The sequence below is a fragment of the Centroberyx affinis genome, unplaced genomic scaffold (genome assembly GCF_046629955.1).
Source record: "Centroberyx affinis isolate AG114_WGS23_722 - 3 ecotype Tasmania unplaced genomic scaffold, CSIRO-AGI_Caff_v1 ptg000123l_1, whole genome shotgun sequence".
Classification (NCBI taxonomy): Eukaryota; Metazoa; Chordata; class Actinopteri; order Beryciformes; family Berycidae; genus Centroberyx; species Centroberyx affinis.
Window position 1 is genome coordinate 512,888 of NW_027278824.1, and position 11,941 is coordinate 524,828.

Here is an 11,941-nt window from a genome sequence, read left to right on the forward strand (position 1 = left end):
TGGTGCAATCACACCACTTGTGTGAGCAGTCAGAGTAACTCCCTAATTGAAGATGTAGGCTATATCACACTGCAACAGTTGCATATTAACACACAAAACAAGGGCCAATTGATCATTAGGGCATCAATATGTAGTTTGCATAAAATTATTCCCTTTAAATAGTCTATGTTTGAGGTGACACAGGGTTGGCTCATCAATAATGTAAATGAGCCGTTAGGGCATTAAGAGGCTGTCTATGGGAATGACAGACCGCCAGGCATCAGTGAGTTAATATCCAATACAGCACTCCCCACCAGACAGGCCAATGGCTAGGCTGATTATAGGTACAATTTATACCTATAGGATTAAAGCCTGCCCCCCTCTTAACTTTTTAAGTTAAAAAATATGCTTTGTTGGATTGGTATATCCAAAGTGAAGCCATTATTTAAGTGTCTTAAAGTGTAAAGATATAAGTTGTTTTCCAACATCACATGGTTATTGTCTTCAAATTCTAACACTTAAATATACAGTAGTATGTTATCCTTGACGCTGCTCCAAATGGGAGTGATTACAGATGATTACAAAGGGTCCACTACTCCTGAGGAGAATTCCCAATGAAGGAGTGAGTCAGGGCTCATCTCAGACCATGCCCTCTGCCTCGATCCATAACTGCTCCTGGCTGCCAGCTGCAACCTTGAGACACTTTGCTTCCCTCTCTCCCTTGTCTCCTTCCACTCTTCTCCAGGTCTGCCAATAATAAGAAGCCAGATAAAGTGGCAGGGGAAGGACATGTTTGCCATGAAAGTGGTTGTGTCATCTTTAGAATCTCTGATGCAACACACAGAGAGGGATATCAATGTAATCCATCACACCATTGATTCCTGCTGGATGAAGGATTCAAATCCACCGCCCAAAGGGTATCTGGACTATAGAATAGGCTCTCAGTCTGCAGCAAGGTGCTGTTACAACCCAGGGGGAGCATATTAGACACTGGTAAAGTATAACTAGATAGAGTACTAAATACAGTCTCAACTTTTGAAGCCTTTAAAAAGCTAAAAAGGATACTTCAAAAGGTGCAAAAGGTTTTAATGCTTAGGTTGTTGTATGTCAATTGCTGAAGTCTCTCTCTTTTGCTGTGTGTACGTGTGTGTGTGTGTGTGTGTGTGTGTGTGTGTGTGTGTGTGTGTGCGTGTGCTTGAGGGGAAAATTAAAGACAAACATTTGATGTCCTGTTCACCGAAACAGACATTTAGCATTCTTGTATCACACACAAATAAGGCTTAGCTAAATCAGTACTTGTTTCTGTTTTGTTGTCATTTGTTCTGCAAGAGGATGTTTACATTTTAAGAGGCAGTGGAACAAAGGAGTCCTTAAATCACTTCAACCAAGCATTTATAAAAAAAAATTTAAAAAAAAGAATGCATGAACATAAATCTCAGGCAGCTTTCAAATCGTAATTACAGGAACAGGCTGTTTCAGTGGAGGGCCCGGCTAAAATATGTGAATACATGGCTAACTCTGGTCTATCTATAGGGAGGAGAGCTTTGAACTGAGTGAATATTGCATTTCCCACTATTCCGCCCTCACTAGAGTGTTGAGATGCTGACTAGCTTGGCAGATAACTTAGCTAACAGGTTTCTTCCATAAACATCCAAGAAGCAGCAAGTAAGTTTCAGGATGTTTACTTTTAAAAGCACTGTGAAACTGAAATACAAGTGAATACGTTACAAGTGCTCTGTTCGAAACTGTTCCCTATTACAGAAATAGTGCACTATATAGTGTATCCGCCATTTTCTACTAGTGTCCGAATTCTCAACGGTTAATTTGATTCACTAAATAGTCCACTATAAGATACCCACAATGCACTACAAATTGTAGTGAACAGACAGTGTACCCTACAATTTCTCCTGTATACCACAATGCAATGTGATCGTGTCTTACCGAAGAAGAAGAAACAGCTAGCTAACATGTTAGCTAATAGAAACTGGTCTATTTACCGGTTGACAGCATTAGCAAATCAACAAAAGACGTATTAGACACCTCATTCGAGTTTCCTCCGTTTTGAACCAAGAGCAGCAACACTGCAGGAATCATCGTTACAGGTCAGCTGACTACTTTATCCACCAATACAGGACAGGAGGTGATATGAAAGCTTCTGCTAGTCATTAGCTCACAAGCTTGTTTACCAAACCAAAACAGCTCGCTGCCATTAGCAGACAGCACCAAAGTTGACAAAACCACACTTGCACATGATTAGAATTTCAACAATTTATTTGTAATTTAATGCTGAAAACTTGTCAAAATCAATACGACCTGAGTCCATTTCAACCTGCTGTCATGATGCTTGGTTTATTTACGTGATGCTGGGCGCATCCCGGTGCGTCACACCAATATCCAGCGCATTTTTTTGACGCCATTATATTTACTGTAGTGTCCGAAATTTCGTTTGGTCGTTGCCCATATAGTTCACTATATGATAAACACTACATGGGGAATAGTGAGTGAGGGAATGAGTGAACCATTCCGAACGCAGCCAATGTGTCTACTTTCTGTTCATCTAGCTACATATATTGAGGCAAAACAAGTAGGATACAAATACACATAACACAAATACACATATGTATATGCTGGTTAGCTGGAGTAGCTGTTATTGAATGAACTGGATAGTATTATCTTGTATCCAGGTAGCAATTAGCGCAAATGCTAACTTAACATTGGAAAAGCCATAGCGTGCTAACGCGATTAGCATTGCTAACGTTTTTAGAGTTAACAAGAAGCAAGAAGAAACTAGCGATCTTTAAGGTAAGTATTAAAGCTGAGAAACACATAAAAGTAAGTGTCTAAACAAATGTTGATTATTACTTACAGACATATGTTGTTTAGGGATTAGGAGAAAATGAACAGAAAAGGAAAAACAGCAGTTGGCATTGTTACTATGGAAACCAAACAATAACAACGGCACACATACAGGACAGGCGATTCCATCAGTTCTCTTAAAGGGGCAGCACACCCACCTTTTCACATAATCTACCTTCAAGCAACCAGAATGAGTCTCCACCCCAACGGGCTCGGTCAGCCATATGCAGTATAACAGCCACTTACCTGTGCCTGTCCGTTGTTCTTTGCAAACCAATTACCACCCTACTCTATGGCAGTATCATAACTTTTTTGTAGCCATGGTGCATTTTGTGCACAACCCTGCTCTATAATCTTCAGTGTTGCAGTTGGTAAGCCCTCTTCTAGTCATTGTATTGAAGTGTGAAGATTTTAATTTAACCCTTATTTTAATATTCTCTACCAAAAAAGTAGACGATGTAAGACTCCAGATCTCACCTTTTGATAGAGACCTTTGTGTCACTGTTGATAATTCTGCTGTGATGAGCCGTTTTGAAGCCTGTTCTTCCCTGGTCCTGGAGGAGACCGTGTCTGTACATACTTGACAAATTCAAATATTTCTTTTTGATCTTAGTGAGGCCTTCGATACTGTAGATCGTTTGAAATTTCTATAGATCACTTCAGAAAGTAGGTTGGTCGCAGGGAGCAGCTCTTCACTGCTTCAACTCTGACCTTTCCAATAGAATGTTTTTCATAGCCATTCACCATAACCAACTCATTCTCATCTTCAGCAGACATTACATGTGGGATCCTGCAGTGTTCACTGTTGGGTCCCATCTTATTTGGGATTTACATGCTTCCACTCGGACATATCCACAAGCATAACATAAATTTTCACTTTTGTTCCAATGACATAGATATTTATGCCAATAAAACCTAATAACACTAATAGTCCAGCCACTCTTATGAACTACCTGGTAGATATAAAGTGCTGGATGTCACAGAATTTTCTACAACTTAATGAAACCAAATTCCCAACTCACCGATTCACCATAAATCGGGTATTATGTCTGCCAATGTAAAAGCAGTAGTCATTTTGATGCAAATGTGAGCTTTGACAAACAGGTTAAGAGAATTGTGTAATCTTGATTCTTTCAACTGGGGAATATTTTAAAAATTAAGCAGTTTTTATCCTTCAGTGATGTGGAAAAGGTCAGCCATGCCTTTATCTATTTTTGCTTAGATTACTGCAACTCTGTATTTCTGCCTCCTCCAAAAGTCCCTACAGTGTATTTCGTCTCTAACTTGTACAAAATGCAGCAGACACACACATTATGAGCACACACACACGCACACACACACACACACACACACACCCCTATACACACATACACACGCAGATACACATACACACTCTCTCTCTCTCACACACACACACACCTACTGCTCTAACTTGCTTTGGCAGCATCGCTAAACAACAAATTTAGCATTTAAAATGACAGTACAGTAACTAGTGGGTAGCCATGGGTAAGGAAGAATGGATTTCAAGGACTAAAGAGCCTCTTTCTGGAGCCATAGGGTACTGCACCATCCCAATCCATCTCTCTGTTATTACTTGTATTAGGCTCTCTGGGTCTATGGGCATCTGTTTCGTTCATTTTTACTGTAGGTTTTACACATGCATGCACAGATACAAACATATGCATACGCATGCATATGCATTTTTTACACTCTTTTTATGTTTCTGTCACCTCGATTTGAGGGCCACTGCTCAACTGCTTATTACCAAACAGTAGTGAGGGCTTCTGAGTTCAAGGTTCTTTATAGATTGGTCCCCAGACCCTGATGGGAACTTCTGTGTATCCTATTGGCCTACTGTTAGCCAATCCACCACCAAGGAAAACAGCTATTGATTACCAGCCTAATTCACATACAAACTATGCAGGGAACTATCTCAGCTTCAGAAATGATCTTTTTTCCCTGTCTTTTCTCTGTGGCACTTATTTCTAAATCAATACGTATAACAATGTCCTAATCAATACATTTCTAAGATCCTAGAATTGTTTCTTTGGAGCCAAAATATAACAGGGTGCAATGAGGGGTTAGCCTTACAGGAACAGGCCAAGGCCAAGACATGGCATATGTACTGGATGTTAAGGGATGATAAAGTACTTAGCTAAAGTGATATCATCATGTCACAATATGACTGGGCCACATCTATACCTGCCATGCCACTCAGTGCCCGCGCTCTGCCATCCTCTCTGAATGCCAGCACACGAGGGGGCTCGTTAGCCTGCTATTACAGATGTGACGAGCACACCATAATAGCCCAATTATCCCAAAACGTCGAATTTCACTCCAAAGGAAAAGGAGTGTGTAATGATTAATGGTGAACACTTAAGGGGGAAGAGTTAGACAACGCTGTTGGATAGGAGAAAATATGTATCAGGCTGCCACCACTACAGATGCTTCCTCCCTCCTGACAACTGCAATTCATTTGAGATGCTATTAACATGCATAATTATGCTAATCAAGCAGTAATTAAGTGCCAATTCATCAGAGACCATTTTTTGTCTGTAATTTCATCAAGCATGGCTGTTGGGGTTTGTTTTTTCTCGCATATTTCTTTATACAATATTGCCCAAATGATGTGCTCTCATTTCATCTAACAGCCCCTTGGCTGTATGTTTTTGAAGTTTGTAAACAGGATTTCCTCCAAGATTCAGTAATGCATCCCATTTCTAACACATTCGTAGTGCTTAAACAAGAGCTTCATAACAATTTCATGGCACATTAATGAATATAATACAATGAATTCAAAGCCTACTCTATGTCAGCTTTCAAGTATTCATATGATATCTATGTCTGCAGTGGCACAAATACAGCAGGGTTACCAGTTTGCCAGGAGAACTTTTATTTGGACATTGTTGCACTGTTGCCCAATATAAACACTGTTTTGCTTTGTTTATGTAATGTGTGTGTTACAAATGACACACACATTATGTAAATACTTCCTAATACTTGACAGGGGTGTTGAATTAGCATTCCTGAATCCAGCTGTTAACAGATAACACATGATAACACATTTGTGATTTTAGTTTTTTCCTATTGTCATTATTGAGTAAAAAGGAGAAGAAAAGGATGCATGCTCAAACAAGAACATTATCTCTATGCTGGAATAAATCCATATTATTTTTGCTTTGGAGAGAAGTGTCTGGGAATCGTTTTTTTAAATTTTGCCCTATCACTATTATTGCCCAGAAAAATTCTAATGGCCAAGCTACACTGGAGCCATCGGGCTTCAGCCATCGAGTGAGCGGTCCCTTTAAAGTCAACTGACCCTGCTACACAGGCTGCGTTGAGTCTGATGGCAACAACTAGAGAGCGTCCAGTGTCAAGATTCGGCTAGATCCAACTCCCAATGTCTAACGCTAGCGTTCCTTCCATTTTGTGAAAGGGAAAAATGAACAAGGCAACAACACATTGTTTCTAGTGGCATACTATAAAGTCATTTAGCATACAGTCTACATGAAAATCATAAGAAATGGTTAAATTCAAATAGACAGTTTCTGATGATTTGGTTAGTGTAAAATATAGTGCATTATACGTCTAGTACTTGAAGTTTTATGGTAACTAACTAGTCAAATGTTATATAACCTGTTGCCCAGATTATGATGTTTGACATACAATGCACTAAAACAATATTACTTACACATAAAGGCAGGTTTGACTAAGTCATAGGCTCCCGCTGTTTTCAAAAATACATTAAAAATAGCTTACAGATACATACTGCTGCCTTGACTAATGTAATACATCATGTTGAACAACACATGTATTGCAGTTTTTCCTAACATTACTTATATCACGCAGCAAATTATCACATTTAATGGGTCTACTTTCACTTTCCCCATTACCACGCAATGTTACTTCCTTCTGGTGGCAGTGAAGAGGCAAAGTGTGAGGCAAATACGTGCAGTGATCTCTTTACATAAAATTCTGGCACTGTGGAACTATTTTTGATACGACTGCATTTGTGGCCTTATAACGTCACGTGAGGAAATATACAATATACGTACGTGTTCTTTAAAATGATGGATTATGTTAGTCAAGGCAGCAATATGTCTCTGCAAGCTGTTTTTAATGTTCTTTTTTAAACAACGGGAGCCTATGACTTCAGGGAGGTGGGGCAAATACATCGGTGGGTTTAGAATTTTCATGGACATTTATGGCAATAGGAAAAAAATATAATTATTCTAAGTATTATAATTATAAGTATTTCCCTTTAAGAAGTTCTTACTCACCCAAAATTCATCATGAATCCTCAACATCAAAGTCATATACATATAGACACACATACTATATAAACACAGATGAGAAAGACACAGGAGTGTTTTGTATTTATTGTCTATCCTCTGTACAGATTATCAGCATTAACCTCTGGCAATTCACTTGCTCTTTGTGTCCCTGCAATGGACCCTGAAGAATCAAGATAAACCATTTCTCTATCGAACCCATTTATAGAAACTCTGGTACTACAATCAGAGTGTGCACCTCCTGAAATAGCCGTCTAAAACAATGAAACTATCAATCTGATCCCAGTTGATCTCACTCCACAGCTCATTTACTCTGACCTGGGTTGCTTTGTCGGAGAGCTTTGAACAATGTCCAGAAGCAGTAACAAATATCAATTAACGTCAAAGCCACCAAATGAAATGCAGGGATGATATAGATTTTTAGAATATTGGTGCACTCATGTATTTTAACAGCTCCTACTGAGCACTACTTTTTCTCTAATGTTAAATGTTGTAGTTCCTCAATTATTTGTACACCATGCCCTGTGACTGCAAAACCAAAAAAGCTTCATCTTCCATATGACCATCGAGAGTTATTTTCTATAGCTCTGCTTCTGTATTTGGCTTTGGTGCACCATGCCACCATGTCTTCTGACGCAGTGTGGCACATATGAAATGTAATTTGCAATGGCATTCCTCTGTCCAATTCACCCAGAGAGTCAGACAGGTGTTCTCATTGGACATGAAAGCCTCTCGTGATGCATGTCACTCTTGATCACCCATGATGATGGCCTGAGGTAAGGAAACTGCTTCTTCCCCTCTAACATGGGAACTCTTTTGAGTTTCAGCACTTTTATGATCAGTTTGGCAGCCAGAACAACCACTATTTCAACATTGAGGTGGACAGTCTCTAACTCGCTTTGGCTTCATTTTCCCTAACCTTTTTTATGTAGCTCTCACATTTTGGTTGTCATTACTTGTTCTCCCTGTCTACCTGTCTTTCTGGGCTGTATGAATCAATGGTGCATGGCACAACGTGCAGTCAACAGCATACAGTGCGGGCACACAGGGCGTGGCGACTGATGTTTGGTAATTTCGTGGCCAGCAGCGCACAGTGCACCTGAGGCACAGTTGGAATTCGGCTGGGATTAGGAGGAATACATTATCAGTAGGTGTGGTAGGGAGTGGCGTTCAAATCACCTCTTTTCCTTCCTTGTAAATGCAGGGTGCTGTGTGCCGCGGCACTCCGACAATTTTCGTGATGGAGACCAGTCCAAAATGGATCCACCACAAAAGCTTCTCCCAAGAGCAAGCTGATATCCTTATGCGGGAGGTGCAGAATCGCCCCGAGCAAATACCTTAAATTAAATTATCTTGGGAGAGGATAACTGGCCCAATGTAGGAAACGATTTAATGATATTAGGCGAAGAGCCAAACAGAAGTTTGTGGTGAATTGCAGGGACAGTTTGGCAACGGGATAGGGCCATCCAACATGTAGTCCTGACGTCTATAGACGTTACGACCACCTCCACAATCCACATGCCACATACTGACGGTTCTATGTTAGATTACATTCATTCACACCACAACCACTTGTGTACATTGTTGAATAGAATTAATAGAAATTGTTGCATCTTGTTTTGTCCTGCTTGAGGGATTTATATCAAAGTCAAATCGGCCAACATATCATCCACAAAAAGAGTTGGTAAGCCTTTGAATAGGATCTGTTCATGCACGCATCGCTTGGTAAAGCCACAAAAATAGCACAGAACATGACTACACTTTGCGCCATGCACTTTTGACCTGGTCTGAGCAGGCGGACGGCAAAAGTGCAAATCAAGGTAATTCTTGACACAACCCCTGCTGTGCCTCCTTCTCCTCTCACTTCGGCACAGTCAACTTAAGAAAAATACCAGTCTGGGGTACAGGAAAAACTGCTACAGCTGGGGACTTCCTTTGCCATGCAGAGTACACTGTAGATCTGTCTGTTGAATTGCCTGTTCCCCTCCCCGTCTTCAGATTTTCTCATGTGTCACACTCACAGAACTTGAATGGATAGAATAGTCATTCCCATTCAAATCAATGTTCCTGGATGGTCGAAGCGGCAGCCATTTGTATGTGTACCGTTAGACTAGCTTCCATACACCAACATACAGCATTTCGCTTCTCTGACACCTTGCTGCCTTTGTATTGCTAATATGCTAATGTTCACTAGAAGAGCTAGCAAGAGAAGTGCAGTCTTTGATAGTGCTAACCATGTCACTAACGTTAGCTTTCAGTTGAGTTTGACAGTTTGCTAAGCACTTGTGTGACAGACTTTATGGCCATAATGCCCAGACTTGCTTTGTTACCATAGCAATTAACCCTTAAAATCCCATATTCACCATTTTATGGTGTACTAGCCAAATTACCATTGCAAACAGTGGAAGGACCGTTCTATCCATGATCTCACGCAAATACGTGAAATGAACACAAATGGCGATTTACGTTCTATGGACAGGTAATATGGGAAAATAACGTTTCTCCACCACGAACTGAATTACATTCCCCACTACAAATTTAAATACGTTTCTCCACCGAATTGAATTACGTCCCAAAGGTCAGTTAACAGTTAAATGTAGGCAAGTAAAACGACTTTGGTTAAATTTAGGCAAGTAAAACAAGTTTGGTTAAGATTAGGGTTGAGGTATAGTAAAGCTTAGGCAAGTAAACTAACTTGGTTAAGGTTTGGATTATGGTTAGGCAACTTAAACAACTTAGTTAAGGTTAGAGAAAAAGTTGGTCATGGTTAAAAAAGAAAAATGTTCATAAAAAATTAAAATGTGACTTACGGTTGAAATATACTTTGAAAATCGAACCCTGGTCGCCGACGTCGAAGACAAACGTATACGCCCATCCACTGGCCACACTGGCCACCGTGCTACTTCAATGTCACACTACTTTCTGTTTATAGTCGTGTCTCCTTCACATAACTGATTTGTGCTGGGAAAGCGTAAATTTAACACTTTACGCTCCACCAACACGTAATTTGCTGTTAACAAGTTTAATGAAATTAACAGTCATTTTGTGGTCACACTGTTTTTGAGTTCGTGAGCATCAACAACTTGCTAACTGAAATTTATTGACATTTACAGAAGGCTTGGTGAAATCTAAAGTTTAATTTATCTTACACACTACACCTGATTTTGGCTAGCTCTGTTGTTGTGCGACCCCCTCACCCACCTTGCACCCCTCTAAGTGTAACCGTCCCTTAAGGGCTATACTTAATCCACTGTGTCTCTCATTGTTTCCCTTGTTGCGGAGCCCTCTGAGCCAGATCACTGGAGCACATCTAAAAAACAGCCCACTGAGACATCACCATAACACAGTCTGCAAATGTTTTTCCTAGCTACACTTCATTGATAACTTTAACCTGTTCTGGGGGCGTAGAGACCTTTTCAGAGCAGATGGCCGCCATCTAAACGGGTCCCTTCATCACCCATCTGCCCCCCTCCCGGATGCACTCAACTCTGACACACTTCAGTCTCAACTTCAACAGCAACCCATAGATGACCAGTCACTCTCACCGCAGCCCCAGTCCCAGCCTCAGCTTGGATCTCTCTGTTCCTCCAGATCACCCTCCCCCTCCCTCTCCCTCTCCCCCGCCTCCCCTCTGTTAGGATTCACAGATAAGATGGAAGAACTGGTGAATGCCAGACTTAAACTCACTCCTCGACCCCTTCCCCGCACCATTCTAGCCAGCCCTCAGGCTCCACCACCCCCAAAGCCCCACTCTTCAATTCTCCCCCCTCATCCCCCTCGCCCATGCCCCCCCTCTTCTACTCCCAGACATCCTCCCCCTCCCTGCCCCCCTTGACCTTCATCCATCCTGGAGGCACCAAGCGCACTGTGTCACACCAGCATTGCTGATATCAACACCGGAGAAGCAAACAACTGATGGCCTTGGGGTCCCTGCTACAATGTAGCTGGTACTCATGAAATTTCCCATATCAAGCTGGGACCCAATACACGCATTGCTGGATCACAACCGCCACCAATAGTTTTTACGTCAGTGCCTGTAACTTTCCCCATTCCAGTTTTGACTAGCGGTAGAATAAGCAAGACGTGCCTCTCCATGCTGCAAACTTATCAAATTTGATAAGTGTGAAACAACTTGACAATTGCAGACATCCTGCCTCAGGGCTTGTAACCAATAATTTAAAAGTAGCCCAAAAAACCATAAAGCTTGGCTTAATGTTAGGTCTCTGGCTAACAAGTCGACCTAATTAATACTTATATACTTAATACTTATACTTATTTTATGTTTTTAACTGAAACCTGGTTAGACAAAAAGGGCAGAATGGCTATTCTTATTGAATCTGCACCCCCCAATTTTAATTTTTTTAGATGTTTTTAGAGCTGACAGGTGAGGGGGAGGTGTTGCAGCTCTTTTCTCTTTTCTCTGATGTGTTTCAGTGCAAACAGGTGTCATTTGGGGATTTTACATCTTTTGAATACATTGCTTTTACTTTGAAATGTACTCTTCAAGTTTTATTTCTGATTGTATATTATGGGCAGAAATATGTGTCACTAGAAACTGAAATTGAATTATTAGGGGTCCAAACACGTAGTGCTGGGAACCCTATTGTTTTTGTTCCGATTCTTCTTCTTCTTCTTCTTCTTCTTCTTCTTCTGCCCTAAAAGTATCTGGATCTCAGAAACAGTAAGAGCTACAGCGACCAAACTTGGCAGATAGGTCCAAAGTCTCAGCCACTACTCAGGTTACGAAATCCACGTCAATTGGCCTCATGGTGGTGCTATAGCAAGCAACTTTACGTTTTGGCCTATAACTTCTG